Source organism: Microtus oregoni, unplaced genomic scaffold (assembly GCF_018167655.1).
Source record: "Microtus oregoni isolate MIOR12 unplaced genomic scaffold, Mior012 000000F_ref0000247, whole genome shotgun sequence".
NCBI classification, from domain to species: domain Eukaryota; kingdom Metazoa; phylum Chordata; class Mammalia; order Rodentia; family Cricetidae; genus Microtus; species Microtus oregoni.
This window is the reverse complement of record NW_024543059.1, coordinates 35,234,633-35,260,153: the sequence shown is the minus strand read 5'-3', so window position 1 is coordinate 35,260,153 and position 25,521 is coordinate 35,234,633. Positions and strand designations below refer to the sequence as shown.

At 40.6% G+C, this 25,521-nt stretch overlaps 1 long non-coding RNA gene across 1 annotated transcript; it reads right to left on the bottom strand.

The window, feature by feature from the left end:
• Window positions 1–5,801: 5,801 nt before the first annotated feature.
• LOC121451250 lies at window positions 5,802–11,368 on the bottom strand. The gene is made up of 3 exons (XR_005974716.1): window positions 11,266–11,368; window positions 7,119–7,224; window positions 5,802–6,069 (listed from the first exon to the last, which is right to left on the bottom strand). It is a non-coding gene; the product is annotated as an uncharacterized LOC121451250 (long non-coding RNA).
• Window positions 11,369–25,521: the final 14,153 nt, after the last annotated feature.

The window sequence follows — 25,521 nt, the reverse complement described above, 5'->3', positions numbered from 1 at the left end:
TGGAATGAAAAGCAGGACTTCTTTTGCAAAGTAACATATACATCATGGGATGGTGGTATACATATTTAATCCTAGCTCTCAGGAGGCAGAGGGAGACAGATTTCTACAAGAGCTAGTTCCAGGAAAGGCTGCAAAGCTACAAAGAAACCCTGTGTTGAAAAATGATGGAGGAAGGTCATTGGTTAAATAAAAAAACTGCCTTGGCCCTGATCAGTTAAAATTTAGATAGGCAGAGTAAACAGAGCAGAATGCTGGGAGGAAGAGGAAGTGAGCTCAGATGCCATGCAGCTCTCTCCAGGGCAGACACAATGCAACCAGCCACCATGTCAGACATGCTGAATCTTTCCTGGTAAGCACACCTCGTGGTGCTACATAGATTATTAGAAATGGGTTAAGAGGCTGAAGCTAATGGGCCAGGCAGTGTTTAAAAGAATACAATTTGTGTGTTGTTATTTCTGGTGTAAAGCTAGCCATGCGGGAGCCGGGCGGGACAAAAAGCAGCCCCGCAGCTCCTACAACAAAAAAAAAAAGAAAAAAGAAAAACAATAGAAATGTCCTTAGACTTTAATTTTGAAACCTTTAACATATATGTTTTTGTTTAGCCAAGCAGTCATCAAAATCAAGTGTCTCTCTGCCATTAAAAACATCAAAGAAATCACAATAATATACATAATCCAAATTCTCTGTGTATGTTCCATCTTTACATTATTTAGAATTTTTTTACTGTATTATTTTATCATTAATATATTATCTTTACTCCTTCAATTTATGAATGTCTGTATTTTATGTTATTTTTACTCTATTTTTAAAGACTGTTTTATTTTGTAAAACTATTTCATTCTATTACTGCCTATAGCCATTTTATTCGTAAGACAAGAACATTTTTTTAAACAACCATGACTTGTTCAGAGGTTTATTTTTGAATGAATCTATCTTTATTGTATATGTATAATCATTTTTTGACAGGAGAGTTTTTTCTTCTTAATGTTTATCAGGCATGGCAGAGATTATCTCTGTGCCTTTGCCTGTTGAATTAACCCCGTCCAACATTGGAGAGTCATGTTCATCACTTCTTTAAGCAATGATATTGCCCCAGAACTAGGGACATAGTTGGCCTATATCACTATAAAGCAATTTGCAACCTGCTGCTCACAAACACCATTTACACACATTGCAAGAAGACCATCCAAAAGATCCAGAGCAGTTTTGGCTTCCAGTATGAACCAGAAAGCTGTCTCTAAGAAGTCATACCTCTACTCACTGCTAACAAATAAAGCCTTTCTGAAAAATGTGACTACCAAGAAGCCCCACGGAGTCACAGTGGTTGTTGGTATATACCCCAGGAATTCTGAAATTCGTTCAAGTTTGCCATTTTTCTCTCATAATTTCCAATTTCTGAGGAATAATTTATTTATGATACAACGGGTATCCCAAATATTTGAAAGGTGGCTGTCTTTGTACTTTCTCTGGGGCAGGAACGAACCCGGCAAGGACAGGACTCTGCTGAAGCTGACCATATAATTTAAGCAAACTTACTTCATTTATATTGGTAAACAAGACATTATCCTTTAATGGATATTATAAACTTGCCATACTCCTATTTGTCACCACCAAGCAGCCCATAAGCCATCTCGTAATCTGCCATTCCTCTGCTTGCCACTAGCATTGATCTTAGCTGAAAAAAGGAACTTATTCAAAAGACACGTTTGATTCAACTTTTTGATGGCTTAGAACCTTTTAACTATATATTTTAGTTGTTATGTAGTAATTAGTGACCCATGTCAGAATGCTAGTAGTAGGGAGAGTTTGCGTCTCACATGACAGTTCTTGAAAAATCACAAAAAAGTATTTATTTATTTATTTATACATTTATTATAAACTTTCAGTAAAAGCACAGCTTATTACTGGCTAACTTGTAAATATTATATTAATTTTATTTCTTATGTCTTCTCTGTCATGTGGACTGGTATGTTTTCTTAGTATAGCAAAAATCTCTCCTTCTCACTGCTTCTCACGATACTGAGACTCCTTCATGTTTCCCAACTACTTTTTTGTCTGGTTATTCAGCCTAATGTTATACTGTCTAGATAAAATCCAATAAGGATCTTTACTAAATCAATCAAAATGACATATACATACAGTATAAAGGAATATTCCATGCCCTGTTTTTGATTTTTTATACATACAGCATTATTATTATATTTTATTTATATGGCATTGGAAACATAAATATTTATCCTTACTATCTTCTTGACAAGTTTTATGATTAAAATCTACTCGTAAAAATGTTGGTATATAATATTTTATATGTATATTTTCTCTAAAATATCAATGTTTATTCCTTACATATTTCACTTACTCAGCAGTGATTTGATCCTGAATGCTCATCTCTAGAAAAGGAAAAAGAACTACATGAACATGGAAGTTGAACCTGCCCAGCTGATGCTTAAAATCTTACCACAGATTGGGCTGTGGTCTACAACTAAATTAAAATGTGGAATTAATGAACAGGCCCATTTTTTTTTGGTCAGGCTGCACCTCCCATTCTGTGACAAGAAGTAAGCACATAACACAATATCAAAGAGTAAAAGTACTGTGACTCTAATTATTTCCTATGAGATTGTTATGCCCAAATCTGCAATGTCCCCCAAAAGCCAACAAGGAGAGCGAGTCCCAAATGTAAAAGCCAAGAGCTTTATTTTGTGTAAGTTTACAAACTCAGTCTCTCTGAATGACCAATGTATTGGAATAAACAGAGAGCCTCAAGCTCAGTTAGAGTTGGGTTTTCATTGTTGTAAAATTATGAGTAAGGGGTTTCTGAGGTTCCAGACCCCTGATTGGATGACATTTGTTTAGGGGTTTCCTGGTGATGTGCTTGTGGGTGATCATATCTATAGAGTTGGCATCTTAGGCATTTCCTTTGGATAATAAGTTCTTGGGTTGTGCTCAGGTAATCTTAGTTTATGGTCCTTCCTGCAACCAAGTACTGCTTCAGGGTCAACGACTGAGACTTAGGCCACTAATAAACTTATTGATGGCTGGATTCTACATTGTCAAGTGATAATGGTTGGAACTAAAGAACTTCCTTTGCGTGATCTATTCATATTTAGATTATCATGGCTGGCTCCTACAGGGATAAAGAAAATATAGAAAAGGGAAAATTCCAGTATTCTTTTCTTTCTGTATATGACTCAAAAGCAAAATCAAAGATAAATAACACTATATATTATATGTAAAAGTTCTCTTTTGCTTTTTGTAGGTTTACCTGGTACCTTAAAAAGACACATAATGCTGGGCAGCGGTGGTGCACCTTAATTACAGCACCCAGGAGGCAGAGGCAAGAGGATCTTTGTGAGTTTGAGGCCACCCTCGTCTACAAGAGCTAGTTCCAGGAGAGGCTCCAAAGCTGGAGAAAAAAACCCTGTCTTGAAAAAACAAAAAAAGACACATAAATTACACAGATAATTTCTTTAGGAATTTATTTTATTTCATATAAGTCTATCATAGTTCCATTTTTTAATTTTATGTTTACTTTGTTTCCACTATATCTTAGCTGAGCTAGGTAGCCTTCCAGTGAATGGGCTCCCTAAAGTCAGAAAAAGCAGGATGGATTAATCCTGCTCCCACTGCTCCTATCCCCGCACTCAGTCCCAGCCATACAACTGTCCCACAAAATCAAAGGCCCTCACTGTCAGTATGCTGGTGCCCTCACTGTCAGGTCAATGGTATTAGGTTACCATTAGTTCAGGAAAGCTGTTTCAGTGGGTATTCCCATCATGGCCTTGATCTCTTTGACTGTATTCTCACTTCTCCCATTCTTCATCTGAAGTTTGGGAGCTCAGCCCTGTGATCAACTGTGGATCTCTGAATCTGCTACCATCTGTTGCTGGATGTAGGTTCTATGATGACATTTTAAAAAACCACCAATCTGACTACAAGGCAAAGGCTCTTCAAGCACCCTTTCCACTATTGCTTAGGGTGTAGCGGGGGTCATCCTTGTGAATTCCTGTGAATTTCTCCAATTCCAGATTTTTGCTGGTCCCATAATCATTCCCTCAATCAAGATTCCTATTTCCTTGCTCATTGTCTCTGTCCATATTCCACTTGACAATCCTGTTCCTTCAAGCTCTCCTCCCATCTCCTTTTCACTCCCCCTCCTCCCCTTCTGCATTACTTTCTCCCTGCAACCATACTTTCCCAATTTCTCCCGAGATCCTGTCTTTTTCCTTTGTTTTTGTTTTTTGGAATTTTTTTGTTTGTGTTTACCTCACCCAGGATGGATTTTTCTAATTTCATTCATTTGCCGGCAAATTTCAAAATGTCATTTTTTTTTTAAAGCTGAGATGTGCTCAATGGTGTAATTGATTCTTCATATTTTATCCATTTTTTGGTCGATGGGCATAGATTTTCTTCCATGCTGCTCTTATTACATTATATGCATGCGGATGATAGAGGGAAAACACAGACATTTGCCCTTTTTTGTTCACATTATCATCTACTACTCAGAAAAGATAATATAGCCGTGGATTTTACAGAGGACCATATCATATTTGGTGAATAAGTAGATTACAATGATTTTAGAATGGTTTACTGTGCAGTCTGTCAGTTATAGTTATTATCATACTTTTTTGTTTTTATGATTATATTGTAATCTGAGACAGTCAGGCAGCAGTCTCTGTCAGCAACTTGCACATTTGTAAATTTGCAAACCTAGAAGACATTTTTAGAGTGCACATTTTCTAAAGAAGGCATGCTGGTATTATAAAATTCCGGGACATTCGAGAAGTGTGGTAAAAGGAAGTTTTCTGAGTATTTATGGCCAGCTATGACAGAATGCTATGTTTCAGTCCAAGGAGAAAACCTGTCTCAAATCTGATATTTTTAATAAATATATGCATTAAAACAATATTTGATTAATATGTAAACACACTTGAGTGAATGAATTTTCAAAAATTGTAACTAAATGCTTAATTCTTGTAGTATATACAGTGCTCAAAAATGCCACTATGACTAGTGGCAGGACAAATAAAGCCAAATCCTTATTAGAGTGACTATCTGTTGTATTGAACTAATTGAGAAGGAAACTTACAATTATTTTCAGGCTAGCTTGTCATGAAGTGCACTCATATATCAACAGATGGCTTTAAATTGATGGACATACAATTTCCTTAAATAAATTATGTTTTTTATTAAATATAGAAATAAAACGACTTCAGATTTAATTGTGATTATGTACTTGGGAGAGACGTGCTACTATTTGGAATCTAGTAGATTTTTAAAATAAATTCTTATAAATTATTATTTAGAGGCCATTTTTTATATATTGATTGCTTGCAAGAAACAAAAATATGAAGGCTACTTCTTACAAAGTTAAGTGTACAAACACCTATAAGGCTTTAAAACAAGCAAAAACTAATGTTAACAATACAAATATATTTATTTTTTCCTGAAATCAATTAAATTGGATTCGTTTCTTTTTCATTAAGACACTGTGGGATACTATATTACAATCGAGTCTATTTGGAATTGGATTTCAAGTCTGCATTTCTTTCTTAAATCGACTCATTCCCTTGTACAACACTCTAATCAACTTATTTATATATTATGTATTAAAATTCAACTACATTGAAAATTGTAATTGTATATTATATTTGTATATAATACATAATATTGTATTATATGTAACATATTTAATTACAATTTTACTGCATAAAAAACATAATTAAGAACAGATTACAAAAAATCAGAAGCCAGATACACTTGGCTGCACAGAGTCACAATCAGAAATCTCCAGACAGGAATGGAGGGTACATTGGAGGCAAAACAGCTGCAAGCTCGCTCAGACAACCTGTCATACATTGCCAGTTTTGTCTCCTGTTAACTGTAGGCAAAAAAAAAACAGGGTAAATTGCATTTTATCCTGTGTTCTGTCAGTTGCCCTGCTTCTTTTCACAGCACGCAGGGCAGAGGGAGTCACAGATGACTCATCAGCTCTGGATAAGATCACCATGTTAATTGCTGTCCTGTGCTTTCCGGTGCTTGTTTTGCGAGCTCTCTCCTTATTGGTTCCTAGATGACATAAAAAGATCTGCAGTGAGGGATTTTTGCCAGTGAGGCTTTGACTAAAGTCTTGCTAAAAGCTGGACTTTAGTCAAAGCCTCACTGTAAACAACCCCAGAGAATAAAATCTGTCCAAGGGATCTGCTGGAGACAGAAGCAATACAAACATAGCAAAGCAAGGTTTGTTGAGAATCTCCATGTTCCTGCTAAGAATCCCCTGTTCCTGTTTTCAGTGCAGAATATGTGCTTGAGTCTCTGAAGCCACGGCTTCAGTGTTAATATCTGTGATTCCTTGGTTAGAACTGGATTCTGCATTTTCTGAAATGAAGATGTATTTAGAGCATCAATAACTGACAACAACTGCGATGTACTGACCTTATGCGCCATTCGAGGCCCCAGTAAGATAATTGCGATCTCGGGAAATATCCTCAGGCACCTGGGAATCTCAGTATTTCAAGTGGTAGATTCCCCAATTAGTGTGTTTAGGGACTCTGACATGGCATTTCCGAATATGATACCAGTAAGCTGTAATCGGCAGTACTCTATTACAATCAGGCGTCAGCAGGCACAAATGGAAAATTTCAGGTAGACAGCAGGATACAGACCCAAGACATGGGATATATGATCACCTCTTATTTATCTCACAATGCTTTCCTTTTTTGATACTTTCATTCAGTTCCGAGTTAAACTGATTTTTTTCTTTCTGTCATCCATTTTCACTTTTATGTTTTTTTTTTTTTTTTTTTTTTTTTTTTTTTTTTTTTTTTCCTGTCGGACCACACATTTAGATGGGAGGGAGAAATGTGTCAGCGGCTCTGATAGAAATCTCCATGGTTACCACAGGATTTGTTTCTATTGGAGGAATTGGGATCATTCTCCTCGGAGGTTTATATTCCGGGAACAGTTTGAATGCACACACTCCTTCAGTCAGTGGAAAGGTGAGCTAATAACATTTTGAGAATAGCGGGTCCTTAATTGAAATGGTGAACAGACGCTTAAAAGAAATCTCACACTAGCTCAGAAATGAGAAATAGATAGTTATTTAGGCTTAAACTCACAAATCAGAATCCTCCGCTTGACCGGTTGAATCACATGATCCAAAAGAGCAGCCAACGGAAAGGGAGCAAGGGGAAGGAAAAAAACTGACGGACCTGGGTGTTTCATCTGCATACATATAAGATACAAATTTAAGATTAATTGTGTGATAGGAATATATGCTCTTGATTAATATATGCTCTTGTGTGATAGGAATGTATGCTATTAATTAAGGTATTGTGTTGTGATGCTAGTTTAAAATAGAATGTATGATTAAGAAACATAGGTTAATGGGAGTCATCTATAATAGTCACGTTTGTAGTCATGTTATTCAGGTTTTCTTGATGTAAAGAGATATATTTCTGATGGATAGTTATTCTTCAGACGTCTCAAAAACTAATAGCATATGATATTTAAAATGTTTTAAAAATGTAGGACTGTTTGTGACAATGAGACCCACGCCCATCAGCTCCTGGTAGCACTAATTACTTCAAATGAAGATGGGCAACGAGGAGGCTCCTTATGGAGTTTGCTAGCCATTTGGGCGAGAAACTGCTCTTGCCTGGGCCGCTTGATGATATGCTGAATGAACTGGACATAGGACCCAGAGGAAAATGACAGCTGTAGCTGCCTAAAGAAGGTGAGACAGTTCTCCAGTGTTCCTAATTCATGAAACAGTCTGCAAGGCATTCTGTAGAATACAGAAGAAAGTGACTGAAAATCTGCCAGTACAGGGGGAACTGTCTTTGAAATATCCTGGAAAAGTCTGCCAGAAACCATGGTTCAGTAAGATGAAATGGGTACCCACCAAGTTACAGAAGATCTTTGTGTGACTGTCCATGCAGTGAGATGTCTCTCTCAAATCTAGAGTTTTTGAGATTGCTTACAATGTACTTTTTTTTAAAACTAGGCAATATTATATTTCTGGATACTTTGGTGTAGTTGAAGAATAAAGTCATAATTATAGTTTTCCTTAGTTATGATAAAAAGTTATAATGTCCCTTTTTATTTAGAAAAAAATGGGGAGGTGCTGTGGGAGGTGCTGTGCACTGTGAATACATTTTATTGCCATACACTAAGGAAGTTGCTTTCAACTAATGGTTTAACAGAGTAAAGCCAGGCTGAAAGAGATATATGAAAATACAGGTGGAGTCATGGAGAAGCCATGTAACTCCAGTCAGAGACAGATGCCTTCACTAGAACCTACCAATACTTGCTAGTAGGTCAAGACCTCATGGGGATGCACAGAATAGTGGAGATAGATTAGTTTAGGATATAAGAACTAACTAGCAATACTTTTAAGTTATTGGCCAACCAGTATTGTAAATAATATAGTTTCACAACAATTGTGATTTTGCAAAGAAGCAAAGTTCTTATTGGATTAAATGAATACTGCAATAGAGGAATAGAAATATTTTGTGGAGCAGTGCCATAAAGTAGTCCCACATTAGTCAGAATTGAGTATAATAAAGAGTTCTTTAATTAGGGGTATACTCTCAAATTATCAGTCTTCTGCATGAGCAGGAAACAGGAAAATAATCCAGCAGCCAAGAGGGAGAAAGAGCACATTTCTCCATCTGTTTTTATAGTATCCCAAGACCATGCCAAAGTGGCCCAGGATCTCAAAACCATTGTCTTAACCAGTTCCCAGAGCACCTCTCCCTTTTGTCTAAATAAGAGAATTTTAAACACAAAGTAAAATTATATACAATCATAACAGATACCACATATAAAATTTAGAGTAACAAACAGCATAAACAATGTCAAGCAAGAAATATATGCTAAATGTTTCAATAATTATCCTATCCTATGATGTCTAAATCTTATATTAGAAATGGCTTGGCCTAGTCATGAAAGGAAAGTAACCATGACTATCTAGTCTTCAATGCCATGAAAGACCCGAGAGGGGAAATAATATTACTTGAATAAATAGAAAAGCTGATCAAGCATCTTCCAAAATGTGCAATAAATGGCAGAGACATGTGGTTACCTTACCTGGCTAATCACCCAGTCTCATTTGCAACTTTGGAGCAACCAACTTTGGCTAAAGCTTAGAGTAACTGACAGACCATTTTCAGAGGAAGGTAAAAATTTAAAACCATCTTACTTATCTATCTTTGCATATTTTGGGAGTTCCAGTATTTAAGTTTATGTTTCTTTTTTGTCACTCTATCTAGGCTGAACTAGGTAGCCTTTCAGAAAATGGGTCCCTAAAGCCAGAAGAAGCAGAAGGGACATATTCTGCTCACACTGCCAGTGACCCCACTGTCTGCTCAAGCCATACAACTGTCATCCATTCTGAGTGCCTAGCTTGATACTTTGCTGATTCTCTCACTGTCAGGCCAAAGTTGTTAGGCTCCCATTAGCTCAGCTAAGCTGTTTCAGTGTATACCCATAGCACAGCCTTGATCTCTTTGAATATATTCTCACTCATCCTAGTCTTCAACTCCACATTGAGAACTCAGCCCTGTGATTGTCTGTGGATCTCTGCATCTGCTTCCATCAGTTGCTGAATTTTGGCTCTATTGACATTTAAGATATATAGATCTCCTGTGTAAATTTGAAGCATAAGGACTTTGGGAGAGGGTTGGATAAGGAAGGGAAGAGACAGGGAGGGGAGCAGAGAAAAAATGTAGAGATCAATAAAAATCAATTAAAAATGTAAAAAAAAAGATAGGTTTCTATCTGATTACAAGGCAAGCATTGCTCAAGCACCCAATTCATTATTGCTTAGGATCTTCACTGGGATCATCCGTGTGTATTCCTGGGAATTTCTCCTATTCCAGTTTTTTGCAGGTTCCCTAATGGCTCCCACAATCAAAATACCTTTTCCCATGCTCTCCATCTCTGTCCATTTCCCAACTTGACAATCCTGTTTTTTCGAGTTCTTCTCCCTCTCTTTTTCAACACACCGCCTTTTCTACTTTTCTCTTTCCCTGTGTTCATACTTTCCTGATTTTTCTCAGGACATCTTGTCTATATTCCCTTCCCAGAGGGATCCATGTTTGTTTCTTTTAATGTTCCCCTTGTTCCTAGCTTCTCTAAGTTCATGGGATACAGTTTCTCTATTTTTTTGCTTAATAGCTGGTATTCTCACCTATGATTTGGTACATACCATCCTCATCCTTATTCTGGGTCTGGGTTACCTCACTCAGGATGTTTTTATTTTCTTTCTAGTTTCCTCCATTTGCTTGCTCATTTCAAGATATTATTGTTATTTTAACACTGAGTAGTACTCCACTATGTAAATGTACCACAATCCCTTTATCCATTCTTTGGTCTAAGGGCATCTAGATTGTTTCCAACTTCTTGCAATTATAAATAATGCTGCCATGAACATAGTGGAACAAATATCCTTATAGCCTAATTGAGCAAATTTTGTATGTAACTCTAATTGTGGTATCAATGTGTCTTCCTGTTGGTTGATTTCTAATTTTCTGAGAAACTGCCATACCGAACTCCAGAGTGTTGTTCAAGTTTTAATCCCATTGTCACTCTGTGTCTGAGATGGAATATACAGGAGTGTCCTCCATGCTGCTCTTGTTACATTATATGCATGAAGACAATAAGGGAAGAACCCAGACTTTTGCCCATTTCTTGATATTATCATCTATTATTCATAAATGATAATTTAACGTTGCTGTCCACAGAGGACCATATCGTATTTGGTGAGTAAGTAGATTACAATGATCTTTAGAGTAGTTAACAATGGGGAATGTGATTTATAGTCATTATCTTATTCTTTTGCTTTAATGGTTACGTTGTAACCTGAGGCAGTCAAGTAGCAATCACAGGAAAAAAATAAATTTTATCCTGAGTTCCCATTTCAACTGCTCTGCCTCTTCTTACAACATACAGCCAGGAGGGGCACACAAATGAATCATAAGCTCTTGATGACATCCTCAGATTAAATGCAGGCCTGTGCTTTCCGATGCTTCATTTTAGATCTCTCTCCTTATTGGTTCCTAGATGGCATAAAAGTGCAGTGTCTGCACTGAGGGGTTTTACCCGTCAGACTAAACTAGACTTTAGTCAGGCTCCTGATGGAATATAAAAAAAAAAAAAACAGAGAAGAAAATCTGTCCCAGAGACCTATAGGAGACAGAAGCAATAGGAACCTAGGAAAACAAGGATTTTTGTGAGATTTCACATACTCCTGCTAAGACGCACCTGTTCCTGTATGCCGTGCAGGAGACGTGCTCGAGACTCTGAAGCAACCACTTCAGCCTTAATATCTGTGATTCCTGGGTTAGTCTTGGAGTCTGCATTTTCTGTAATGAAGATGTAATTCTAAGGTCAATACGTGATGGCACCTGGGAATATACTGCTTATGTGCTCCATTGGACGCCCCAGTAAGATAATTGCATTGTTGGAAAATATCCTCAGGCACCTGGGAATCTGAAAACTTCAAGTTCTGGATTCCCCAATCACTGTGTTTAGGGACTCTGACACGGTGTTTCTGAATGTGATAACAGTAAGCTGTAATTGGCAGCACAGAATCCCAGTCAGCCATCGGCAGGCAGAAATGGGAAATTTCAGGTAGATAGGCAGGACACAGTTTCAAAGAGTGGGATGTATGATCATCTCCTAGATACCTGTGATATTTTCTTTTTTGATAATTGGATTCTGGTGCTAGGTAAAATACATTTATTCCTGTCATCCACTTTCACTTTCATTTTTTTCTGCTGGTCCACACATAGTTAGACGGGATGGAGAAATGAGTCAGAAGTTTTGATCTAGATCACCAAGGTTATCACAGGATTTGTGCCTATTGAATTGAGATCATTCCTCTCATTGTTGCCGGAACAATTTGAATGCATACACTCCTTCAGTCAGAGGCAAGGAGTGCTAATTACATTTTTCAGCATTGCAGGTCCTTCCAAGTCAGGCTCCGGCTATATGCCAACTCTCAGCTGCTCATCTTTATAAGAAAAACTCGAATGTACATAGATTCACACAAGGCAAACAGCTCTTGACTAAGCCCAGGGAATTTAGCAAAATCAGGTACTGGTTTATTCCCAGTATTACTGTTCTGAGTCTACCATGGTCTCTTATATAGATAGATTCCTGCTCCTGAAACCTCTGCTTCTCTTTAAACTTTTGGCGCCACTCAGTCTTGAAATACTGCAGTATCTGAAAGGATATAATTCACTTCAGGCTTTAGCCTCTGACAGAGTAAAGGAAGTCATTCCCTCTCCTCTTTTCTCTAAGATCCATTGTGGGAATGGCTATGATGTAGTTTTTTTTTTTTCATGAAAACTTACAGTCATTGATAATATTATGCAGTAACATATGAAGGCACTAGCCTACCTGTCACCAAAGACTCTCTCAGTACAATAAGGTTTAGAAGAGGAAACATACTTCTTTTATCCTATTGTATTTTAGGTTCTCACAGGCTCAACTCTGCTGTCTTGGTAGGCACAGACTTTGTGTTTTGGCATATAAAACTCTTGTACATGAATTTTTTTTTCGCTTGTATGCCCTTTTATATTTAGGAAATCAGATATCATAAGCTTTGCTGGAAATCAACTATATATTCTTCATGGCATCATGATCAATACTACCCTTTAAAATAATTAACACAACAGATATCTTTGTTATTGTGATTTCTTTGTGTACTTTGAACAAGTACATATCTTCTCTTGTATCTTCTGTTCTTCTTCATTTCCTTGGAGATGAAAGGAAAATTCGAGACACAAAAAACCCATGTGGTGAGGTTTATTGAGGGGAGGGTGCAGCGTGCTCTACAGTGAAGGAAGGAAAGGGGAAAGAGGACTAACAAATGGTTTTTGAGCTTTTAAAGGGGACCCCCAAGCACATGCATCAAATGCCATGTTCTGAGTCTGCATGCAGGGGCCTTTGCATCAGACGCTAGGTGCATGTGCTCCTGGGAAAAGTAGTTCCTCAGGCTAGCATAGCTCAGGGGCCTCCTAGAAAATGCACTTCCCCCAGAGAACAACATCTCCACCTTTTTTGATTTATTAAAAATTTGGGGGGTTGATGGTCTTAATGGGTAGGGAATGAAGGCATAGCCTGGTGTCTCATAACTGCTCCCTGCTGACTTTGTGGGCATTGAGGGGTCCGGGGTGTCCGGTGTGTCCTGGGGATCGTGCCCTGTTTGCTGGTGTCCTGGGATGGCTGATTGAAACCACATCCGTCTGTGTCTTGAGGAACTGAGTCATCGTAAGATGCTGGAAAACAAAAATCGTGTTAGGAGAGAGAAAAAAATTAAAAAGGAGATTTGAGGTGGGGGGCTTCAGGGTTTGAGGTAGTGGGGGGCATTAGGGTTTTAGAGGCTAAGAATGATAAAAAATAAATGATACTTATTCCATTTGAGGACTTATTCCTTTCGAGTCCAGTCCATTCAGGTGGGTCAAGCTGGCTTAAAGAAAATGTCTTAAAAGAAATACATTCTTAACATGTAGGATGTTTTGGGCATTACCTTAACATCCAGGAGACACTGCTGCAATCAGTGGCGAACCTGGTGTGTCAAGAAACTTTGTTAAGAATTTGCTTACCACCTGAACCTTTGGCTCCGTGTCTGATGGTGATTCCTGTAACGACAGCTGAGTGGTTATTTGGAAATTTAGAAAAAGAGGAGAAAGGAAAATATGTTGGCACAAGAGAGTTGATTAAAGGACAGGACCTCTATTTTCCTTGGACTGGAGTCCTCTGGAACTTAAGAGAGCAAGGTCCTGTCTGAGTTACCGTGTATGAGGTCTTGAGCTGGAGAAGTAAACGTTTTAAGATGTGACAGGTGAATCCAGTGAGGAATTCCCTTGAGCTTAGCAGCTGTGGGAGTCAAAAGAATTACTCTGAGGGGACCCTGCCATTTAGGGGAAAAGGTTAAGGGACGTTGACCTGGGGAGGGGAATAATACCTGATCTCCTATTTTAATCGGCAGTGGACATGGATTAGCACATGGTTGAGGTAATGAGTGGTAGGTAAAATCCCACAGTAGCGAGCATAGATGGATTAGTAGTGGTGTGAGCTGGTGATCAGGAAGGGGGAGTTAGGTGGGAGACCGGGGGTTTGAACCGGCTGCCCATACATGAGTTCGAAAGGTGAGATGAAAAGGGGACATTTGGGGAGGGCTCTAAGTCTGAGGAGGGCCAGAGGTAGGAGTCTTACTCAGTCAAGGTGAAGTTCCTGGGACATTTTAACAAGGGCATCTTTTAAAGAATGGTTAGTCCGTTCTACCTTACCTGAAGACTGAGGGTGGTATGGGATATGGAAAAGTGAGGGAATGTTAAGGGCCTTGGACAGGTTTTGAGAGATCTGGGACGTGAACTCAGGGCCATTATCTGACTGAACAGAGGTTAGAATTCCAAACCGGGGAATGATTTCTCAGAGAAGAACATCGGAGACTGTCTGGGCTCTCTTTGTGGTGGTGGGGAAGGCTTCAACCCACCCAGACATTGTATCCATCGAAACCAGGAGATATTTAACCCTTTTGACTGTGGGCATATGAGGGAAATCCAGCTGCCAGTCAGTTCCTGGAAGGGAGCCCCTGGCATGGTGAGTAGGAAAAGGGAAACTACGGTATTTGGTCTTAGGATCTGACTTCTGGCAGATCTGACAGGAGGCAGGAATAGCCTTAAGGAACCTGATATCCTCAGGGGTGGGTTCGAGGCGAGCCCTAAGAAAATGCAGTAGAGCTTTGTTATTAGGATGAAAGAGCTGATGTAGGTAGGACAGGATCTGTCGGGTGTCAGGAGGTGTCTGTGAGAGTGTGGGCTGCACTGTAAGGAATCCCTGAGGTGACTGAGGCCACTTATATATGGTACACAGATGGCAGCTCCTTGTTATGTGATAGGACGTGCAGAGCAGGCTATGCCATAGTATCAGATACAGAGATAGTTGAGGCAGGGGCACTCCATGCCCATACCACTAACCAGCAGGCTGAGCTGATAGCTCTCACCCGTGTCTTTCAGTTAGCCAAGGGACAATCTTTAAATGTTTACACAGACTCTAAGTATGTGTTTCATATCCTCCTGTCCCACGCAGCTATCTGGAAGGAGAGTGGGCATCTTATGACAAAAGGAGGATCCATAACTAACTCAGGTTATATTATGAACCTGTTAAAAGCCTCTCATCTCCCTAAAGCTATAGGAATTATTCCCTGTCAGATGCACCAATCTGACAGTTCCATTGTTTCTAAGGGAAATAATCAGGCCTGGGACAGTTTGCCCTCCTGTATATGTGAGGGGTGGGGCAGTAGATTATCTAACTTCTCTATGCAGGAGTGGAATGGGGAAAAATTAACATTAGATTGAGGTAGAAGATTTGAGATATTAAGGGGTGGGCAGCATTGAAAGGTGAGACTGGCATCTTCTACCAGCGCCACCTGGAGGGAAAGGACTCAGGAAGGGGGTAGGGTTTGTAAGTTAAGAGGTTGGACAGATTATGGTGAGAGAAGACTGTGGTGGGTGCCATAAAGGTTAGTTTCTTTGATACACGAATAAGAAGCTCAGCAGCCACCAAAGCATGAATGCAGGGTGCCCAGCCCCGAGTGGTGAGGTCCATCTTCTTTTACAGGTATGCTACAGGCACAAGAGAAGGTCCCAATTGATGTCCTAAAACTCCAAGGGCATATCCCTTCTTTTCTGATACATAAAGAGAAAAGGGAAGATTTAAATCTGGAAGATGAAGAGCTGGAGCCTCGATTAGGGCCTGTTGGAGTCTCTGGAAGGGTTTGGTAACAGGATGGGGAAGGGGCTCATTCAGGGAGCCAAGAACTGCTTAGTACAGGGGATGGGCAAGGAGAGAAAAGGGGGGTTCCAGGAACACAGGAAACCAGCCACTCTCAGGAATGATAAGACCTCTTCTTTGGTGGAAGGAACTGCAAGAGATTGAATTAGGTTTTTTTTTTTTTTTTTTTTTTTTTTTTTTTTTTTTTTTGTCCAGAGTGATAGCCTTTTGGTTTGGGGTTATGGCCAATCCCAAATATGTTACCTGAGTGGTGGACAATTGAGCCTTAGAAGGTGAGACACTATAGCCCCTTTTGGATATGAAATTTAGTATGGTGACGGTGTCTGTCTTGCTGATCTCCAAGGACAGGCTGCATAGGAGAATGTCGTCTACATATTGAATTAGTTTTGATTTATGGAGAGACAGTGAAAGCAGATCAGAGGCCAAAGCCTGGCGAAAGAGGTGTGGGCTGTCCCAGAATCCCTGGGGAAGGACAGTCCAGGTGAGCTGTGTGGAAAAATTAATGTCAGGATAAGTCCAGGTGAAGGCAAAAATGTTTTGAGATTGAGGGCTGAGGGGAATGGAACATCCTTGAGGTCTAGAACTGAGAAGTGAGAGATTCCTGGAGGAATGTTAGACAGAAGGGTCAGGGGATTAGGGACGACTGGGTAAAGAGGAACAACAGCAGAGTTAATGAGCCGGAGGTCCTGAACCAAACAATATGTCCCGTTAGATTTTTTAACAGCCAGTATAGGGGTATTAAAGGGGGAGTTGGTGGTGTGCACTAGCCTTTTCCTCTAAAGGTCAGAGATAATTGATTTAAGTCCTCTGAGGCTCTGGGAAGAGAGGGGTTATTGAGCTTGAGTAATATACTTGGTGGGGTTTTGTAACTGAATAACAACAGGGGAATAGTGTTTAGCGACAACAGGATTTTGGGTTTCCCACACCAGAGGATCCACTTGGGAGGCTGGAAGAGGGAAAAGACGTGTTAGTGTCAGAAGGTTGTGGAGCCAGGAGAAGAGGAAGTTGTGTCATCAACGAATCTGGAAAAAAGCGAATAGGGGGAGCTAAAGAAATGGAGGCTCCCACCTTAGTTAAAAGGTCCCTTCCCATAAGGGGTACTGAACAAGTTGGCATAACTAAGAATGAATGAGAAAAATACCTCTAAACATGCAATTGAGAGGTGGAGTCTGTTGAGGTAAAAAAGGCTGTCCCCCCACCCTGACAATAGGGGAACTTGAAGGAGAGGTTGGCCCCCAGAATTACCTCAGAACCAAATACGTTGCTCTGGTATCTAAGAGGAACGAGATGAGCCGTCCTGACACAGTGAGAAGTACCTGTGGCTCCTGATTGCAGATGACAGTGACAATCGGGTCATTAAGGGAGGAGCCCGGGCAACTTCAGTCATCCAAGGCCAACCCTAAGAGGTCAACTTGGGAATTTTTAGGGTCTAGTGCCTCCATGCCACCAAGCACACGAGGACAATCTACAGACCAGTGACCTTCCCTGTGATATCTTGGACAAGGTCCCCTAGGACTACGATGGGGATTAGAGCATCCTCGGGCCCAGTGACCCATCTTACCACACCTGAAGCACGGACCCGTTGGTTCACGCACTCCAGGAGGCGGGAGAGCAGCACGAACAAGACAGGACGGGTAGCCTGTCACCTTGGTTGGTTGAGCAACCTCGGCTATCTTGTGGCAATGATTGCGAGCTTTGTTGTGTCGTGCATGGTACACTTTGAAAGCTGTCTCCAGGACTTCTGCCTGTGGGGTTAAACGGCCCTTCTCCAAAACCCCTGATCTTCGCCTTGATGTCTGAATAACAAAGTGAGTTATTAAAAGTGATTTAAAAAGTGAGTCATTAGTAACTGTCTGCCCTCTGGGGCTTCTGGGTCTAAGTTCGTTAACTGCAACAGGGCTTTTGTAAGGCGTTCCAAAAATGCAGAAGGATTTTCCTTTGTATCCTAGATAATCTCTGAAAGTTTAGAATAATTTACTGGCTTAAGGGGAGCCTTACGGAGGCCTGTCAGGAGACAAGTTAAAAATCTGTCCCTGGCCAAGATCCCACCTTTTATAGTCCCAGTGTGGTTCTTGGTTTGGGACCACCTCTGCCCCCGGAGGGTGGTAGGCTAGAGTTTGGTGAACTTTGTCTGCGTGTTGTCTGGCCTGCTCCCAGACCCACCTGTGCTCCTCGGGAAGTAGGTTATTAGACAGGATCATAAAAATGTCGTGGAACGTAAGGTTGTAGGATTGGGTAATATATTGAAATTCTTTTATAAAAGTGGTAGGATTAGATGTATAGGACCCAAGTAATTTGGCTTATATGGGAAAGTTCCAACAGGGAAAACACAACATGAACCCTAACCAACCCATCTGCACCAGCCACCTCCCATAGTGTCAGGATTGCAGCAGGCTTGGCTTGTTTAGGATTAGGCTCTGCAGCGGCACGTGAACGTGTGAGCGGAGGAGTGAAGGAAGGTGCTAGCACTAGATGGCCAGTGAGAGTGGAAGGGGAACTCAGCAGGGCTTTGGAAGACCGAGGAGGCAGAGCAAGGCGGGAGGGAGATGGGGAGTATAAATCCAAAGAGACTTCTGAAGACCTGTGTGGCCTGCTATGAGAAGAGTGGGAGTGGGAGGAAGCAGAGCCTGAGGAACCGATGGAGACCTGCTGGCAGAAAAAGGGTGTTTAAGTGAGATTCTTTTAGATCTGGAATAGGATTTGGGTGGGATCTCCAGGAGCCTAGAAGGAGAAAGGTTAGGTGAGGTTTCCTTATGCCTGGACCTGGAAGAAGATTTACGTGGGACTTCCGGAGACCTTGAACTGGAAGGTTTACATGAGGTGTCATGAAAAGAAAACTCAGGTGAGGGTTTTTTATGCCTAGAAGAAACTTTGGAAGAAGAAGACTTAGGTGAGGTGTCACTTGACTGGGCAGAGCGGGAGGAAGTGGCTCTCCGAGACCTGGGGGGGCGTGGAGGTTCGTCAGTTGGGTCCACGGCAGGAGCAGAGGGTTCCAGAGTAGCAGATGGCATAGCTAAAAATATGTGAGCAGGTGAACAGTGGGCAAGAACAGAGGGGTCAGTCTTAAGAGTCACATAGAAGAAAGCAGAGATTTATAGGAGTTCTTTCCGTTTGCCTGTACGATGGCAGTAATTTGCTAGCTCCAGTAAAATGTTGGGGTTGAAAGTGCCATTAGGTGGCCATTTGCAATTACCCTCTAAGGAATATCAGGGCCATTTTTTAAAGCAGAGACGGATGAGTGTGGATAACTGTACAGAAGGCATTAAAGAATGAGGTTGAAGGGCCTCCAAAATGCATCCCAGTGGGGACGATGAAGGGATAGATTTGGATGGCTTTCTACCCATGGCTAAGGCCATGAAAACACCTGCAAAAAATGTGGCACCTCAAGGCTTCCGAGGACGGCTCCCTGATAAAGCGAGATGCAGATAGCATGAACACTCAGGACTTGTGAGCAAGCGTCCGATCTCACAAGTGAAGTGCTAGGCGACCTTGCTGAATGCCTCAAGCCAGTGAAGTGGACAGCTCCCTGGGCAGGAGGAATGCAGCGAAGGTCAAGCTGCACTATAGTGGCTATACAGAGAGAAGGCAGGAAAGGAATGAAAAAGAGAGAGAGAAAAAAACAGCTGGGGACCCCAGGCCCCCAGGGGCGGGTGGGCTGGGGCACTGGCTAAAGCCAAGCCGTCCCTGACATGGGTTTAGCCAAGGATGCAAGCCAGGAGTAAATGCTAGCAAAGGGGACAACCAGGGAGGTCACCCCCCCAACCACAGAGAACACCAGATGTTGCCAGGAGTTCAACGGTCAATTCTTGGGTTCAAAGGGGCGATTAAGCTAGCCGGAAGGGAAAAACTCTCAATTAGGAGTCAGTGTTGTTTGTGGAGCCATGTCTGGGCAGATGGAACACGTGGGTCTCAATGTTGCAAAGTCTTTGCAACATTGAGGCAATCAACTTTGGCTAAGGCCTAGAATAACTCACAGACTAATTTCAAAGGCAAGAAAATTTTCAAAACCGTCTTACCCTGTCTCGGCAAGATTTGACAGCCCTGCTTATCCATTTTCGGATAGTATGTATTTTGTCGGTGGTTGAGGTATGGGCAGTTCCTTGCCCAAAAGGCCAGTTTTGCCAAGAAGAAAACAAGCTCCAAGTGGAGTGTCTTCAGTGCTCACCATTTTCTCAGGCATAGATCGGTGCTGCCAGGAGCAATTGTGTCTTACTTCAACTGAACTCTAAGTTATTTAAATGCCATTTTCTACGGATCGTTTATTGTAAATGAACAAATGTATACCTAACTATCCCAAACTATGTACATTATGTGGTAGCTATAGAACCATTTTTAGCAAAGACATTTTGTAATTATGTAGTTTATCAATGTTAGTGTACTGCAGAAATGGATCTAATGTTTTTGTTACTTCACTTCTGTGATGATTCAGTCTCTGTTGATACTAAGCAGCTTACTGCTCACTCATCATAAACCCCATTTAACATTTTTTTTCTTCTCAGCAACATTGAAGTATGGTTCCCCTGCCTAAGTTTATACTGACTAGCTAAATTCTATTAAACTTATTTATTAAACAATTTACAGTGATTTTTATTCACACTGTGAACTGCATTGGCTCTTAACAGGTAAGACTTATACTCATAAAAAGGCAGGAAGAAGAAAAAAACTGCTTGCAATATAAGGTTAATGGCAGAACTGACAAGAAGAGAACAGCTTAATATATTTTAAATGAGGATTGGGTTAAATATAAGGTATTTTTGTAAGAGACTTAAAGGTACATTCCAGTTTAAAACATGAGACTTATTGTTTTTGTAGTCTGAAATAAGATGTAATGAACAATAATATTAAGAATAGGTGTATTTAAGTTACATGTATGATTATACACAGAGTGAACAGGAATTGGGCAAAGTGGATGCTCTTGATGGGTCTACCAAAGGCATGCCACTGTTCGAAACACATATAACAGAGTCAACAAGAGGAATTTAATGAAAAAATTATAAGTAAACCCGGGGACAAGACAGGGCATGCTTTAGTAAGGAAGGGAGAACTTGGTCACCTCACCTAGCTCGGTGAGTTAAGTTAAGATGGCGGTGAGGTCACCCTTGCAATGAAGTTAACACTGGGGAAACAGGCAGGTCATACTTCAGTAAAGATGGTGGAACTTGGTCACTTGACCTGGCTCTCATCCAAGATGATGGCAAAGTCACCTAGCCCTAGTCAAAATGGCAGCAGCCAAATGTTGCATGAAAAAGTCAAAATTTTTGAGCTGCAGGGATTTTAAGATTAATAAGAGAGACCTAGAGGCATGATCTGCCCTGTCGCTGAGCCGCCATGCCACACCACAAGCCGTAAAAGGGAGCAAAATGTTGGATCTGAAAATGCTGCACCATGCCACGGCTGGAATTGAAAAAAGCCAGCTGGAATTTAAAAAATGCCAGGGCCCTGACATGGATAGCTCACTGCCCATAGCTAAATTATGAAAACCCACAAAATGGCGACACCATAAGGCCTATAACCGGGACATCTCCCCCCATAGGCGGGGTGCAAATCAGAGTGAATACCACAGGAACAATGAACTGGGCATCCCCTGACCCCGGGTGGGGTGCTATGGCCTGGCTAGATCTGGTTGGGGTGACTCAGAAGCCAGAGAGGCCAAAGGTCGCTCCAAGCGGCCTTTTAAGGGGAGGGGAAAAAAAAGAAAAGACATGGAAAAAAAAGAAAAAGAAGAATCTGTCAGATAGACTGCACAGATTATGCACTGTTACAGGCTGACTGACCCCAGGTCAGTCCAAACATGATTTTAGCTGAGGGAAAGAACGATAGCAGAATGGGGGAGACTTACTAATGGAAGTCGGTGGTGGGAGTAGAAAAATAAACCCTGGTTCAGGATCCCAAACTCTGGAGAGGAACTGGAGTGGGAAGGCCTATCAGAGTCACGGTACCAAACGTTTTGGATTTGCTGCGGGTCCCCAGCAGCTTGCTGTGGGGTCGAGATCAGCAGCATGTTCACAAACCAAGGTGGTTGGCTCTCTGGGCGGCCCTGGTGGCTAGCCATGTGGGCGGCAGGCAGGCAAGGGGCAGACAGATAGGCATACCATGCAGATGGGTTTGCTGCAAGCTGGTGGGTCCCAACAGCAGCCAGTCTTAAGCAGGGATGGCCACGAGACCACATGGCAGATCTCCATGTGACTTCGGCAGGTAGGCGGGAGAGAGATAGGTACACCATGTATAGTAAAGTTAGATATTTATTAGGTAGGCTATGAAGGGGAAGGAAAAGGGGAGGAGGGTGAGAGAGGGGAGGACGAAGAGAGAGCCAAAGATGGTAAGGGAGGGAGAGAGGCTGCCGAGAATGGGCGTGGCTTGTCTCTTAAAGAGGCAGCATTACAGTTTCTCTATTATTTGCTTTATACCTGGTATCTCACCTATGATTGGGTACATACCATCCTCATTATTCTGGGTCTAGATTACCTCACCAAGGATGTTTTATCTTTCTAGTTTCCTCCATTTGCTTGCACGTTTCAAGATATCATTGTTTTTTAATGCTGAATAGTACTCCACTATGTAAATGTACCTCATTTTCTTTATCCATAATTTGGTCAAAGGGCATCTAGGTTGTGGAAATTGCAAATAATGCTTCTACGAACATAGTGGAACAAATTTCCTTGTAGCAAGATTGATAAAATTTTGTATATACCTCTAAGAGTGGTATTGATGGGTCTTACAGTTGGTTGATTTCTAATTTTCTTTTTTTTATTAAATTTATTTATTTATTAAGGATTTCTGCCTCATCCCCACAACCGCTTCCCATTTCCCTCCCCCTCCCCCGATCAAGTCCCCCTCCCTCATCTGCTCGAAGAGCAATCAGGGTTCCCTGACCTGTGGGAAGCCCAAGGACTGCCCACCTCTATCCAGGTCTCGTAAGGTGAGCATTCAAACTGCCTAGGCTCCCACAAAGCCAGTACGTGCAGTAGGATCAAAAACCCACTGCAATTTCTGAGAAACCGCCCTACTGAACTCCAGAGTGTTGCACAAGTTTTAATACCATTGTTATTCTGTGTCTGAGATGGAATATACAGGTGTTAAATCCAAGCTGCTCTTGTTACATTATATGCATGAGGACAATAAGGGAAGCACCCAGACATTTTCCCATTTCTTGACATTATCATCTACTATTCAGAAAATATAATTTAACATTGGTGTTTACAGAGGACCATATCATATTTGGCGAGTAAGGGGAATACAATGCAATGATCTTTTAGAGTGGTTTGTTAGTTATAGTCATTATCTTATTCTTTTGCTTTTGTGGTTACATTGTTACTTGAGACAGTCAAGTAGCAGTCTCAGTCAGCAAAAAACCCATTTGGAAATTTGAAAATCTAGGAGACAATTTTACAATACTTGTTTTCTAAAGCAGGCATGCTAGTATAATACAATTCCTGGACATTAGAGAAGTATGGTATCAGGAAGTTTTCTGAGTATCTGTGGCCACTTCATCCCAAGGAGAAAATGTATCTCAGATCTTCTCAGTTTAATAAATATTTGCATCAAACCAGTATTTGATAAAAATGTAGGCATATTCACCCTAATAAATTTTCAAAAACTGGAAATAAGTGCATAATTCTTGTGGTATATCAACTGCTCAGAAATCCCAGTGGGCCTAGTTTCAGGAGAAATGAAGCTAAACCATTATTAGAGTGGCTATTTGTTGTATTGAACTAATTCAGAAGGAAATTGAGATTTATTTTCATGTACCAACAGATGGCTTCAAATTGATGGATATATAACCTCCTTAAATGTATTCTGTTATTATTAAATAATTAATATACCTCAGATTTGATATTTATTATGGTTTGTGGAGATAAACTCTTATATTTGAAATCTAGTGAATATAGTAAATAAATAAATAAATATTTAGAGGATACGTTATGTATATTAATTGCATGTGAGAAACAAAAATATGAAGGCCATTTTTTGACAAGGTAACTATGCAAACACCTATAAGGCATTAAACAGAAAACACAAATGTTAAGAATATAAATATCTGAACTTTTTTCCTGCACTCAATTAAGTTGAATTAATTTCTTTATCACTAAGACACTATGGAATAATATATTATAGTTGGTTCTGTTCAGAAGAGGGCGTGAAATCCACCCATCTCCTTGTACAACACTCCTATGCACTTAAGTATATTATGTAATCATGATTCGAGTAAATTTAAAATTTTTAATTATATGTTATATTTATATGTAATGCATATTAATTGTATTATATGTAACATTTATTTATAATTTGACTACGTAAAAAACACACATAAAAACAAACAAAAACAAATCACAAAGAATCAGAAGCACTTAGATGAAGAGTAACAATCAGGAATCTCCAAACAGGAATGGAGGTTTCAGTGTATATTGGTAGATTCGAGGCAAAAGCAGATGCAAGGTCACTCAGACAACCTGTCATACTTAAAGAGTTTTGTCTGCTGTTAACTAGAGGCAAAACACAGGGAAAATTGAATTTTATCCGGCATACCCATTTTAATTGCTCTGCTTCTTTTTACAACACACAGGAAGGAGGGGGAGACACAGATGAATCATCAGCTCTTGATGACATCATCAAGTTAAATGCGGTTCTTGCTTTCCAATCCTTGATATGAGATCTCTCTCCTTATTGGTTCGTAGGTAGCATAAAAATGTCTGCACAGTCGGATTTTACTTGTCAGGCTCCTGACTAAAGTCAGCTAGACTTTAGTCAGGCTCCTGACGGTAAAAAAACACCGAGAAGAAAATCTGTCCCAGAGACCTAAAGGAGACAGAAGCAAAAGGAACCTCGGGGGGGGGGGGGGGGAGTGGAAGATACGTTTTGATTTTCCATGCTTCTGCTAAGAGTCACCTGTTCCTTTTCACAGTGCAGAAAATGTGCTTGAGTTTCTCAAGCTACTGCTTCCTCCTTAATATCTGTGATTCCTGGGTTAGTCTTGAATGCTGCATTTTCTGTACGGCAGGTTTACTGTGGGAGTCAATACCTGATAACACACGGGGATGTACTGGTTATATGCGTCACTAGATGTCCCAGTAAGATAATTGCAATGTCGAGAAATATCCTCAGGCACCTGGGAATCTTAAAATTTCAAGTGGCAGAATCCCCAATCAGTGTATTTAGGGACTCTGATATTGCATTACTGAATGTGATGCCAGTAATCTGCAATCGGCAGCACAGAATCCCAGTCAGTCATAGGCAGGCAGAAATGGGAAATTTCAGGCAAATAAGCAGGATACAGACCCAAAGAGTGAGATGTATGATCATCTCCCAGTTACCTGTGATGTTTTCCTTTTTTGATGATTGGATTCTGGTCCCAGGTAAACTACAATTTTTTCCTTCATTTTTTTTCTGCTGGATCAAACACAGTTAGATGGGATGGAGAAATGAGTCAGCAGTTCTGATCAAGATCACCAAGGTAACTACAGGATTTGTTCCTATTGGTGGAATTGAGATCATTCTTCTCATTGTTCCAGGAGCAATTTGAATGCAACTCTTTCATTTAGAGACAAGCAGAGCTAATTACACTTTGAGCATAGCGGGTCCTTACTAGTGAGGCTCTGGCTATATGCCAGCGCTCTGCTGCTCATGTTTATAACCGAAATGCAAATTACATTGACCCAGACACGGCAGACTGCTATTGACTTCTATATGATACTAAGCCCACGAAAATTAGCAAAG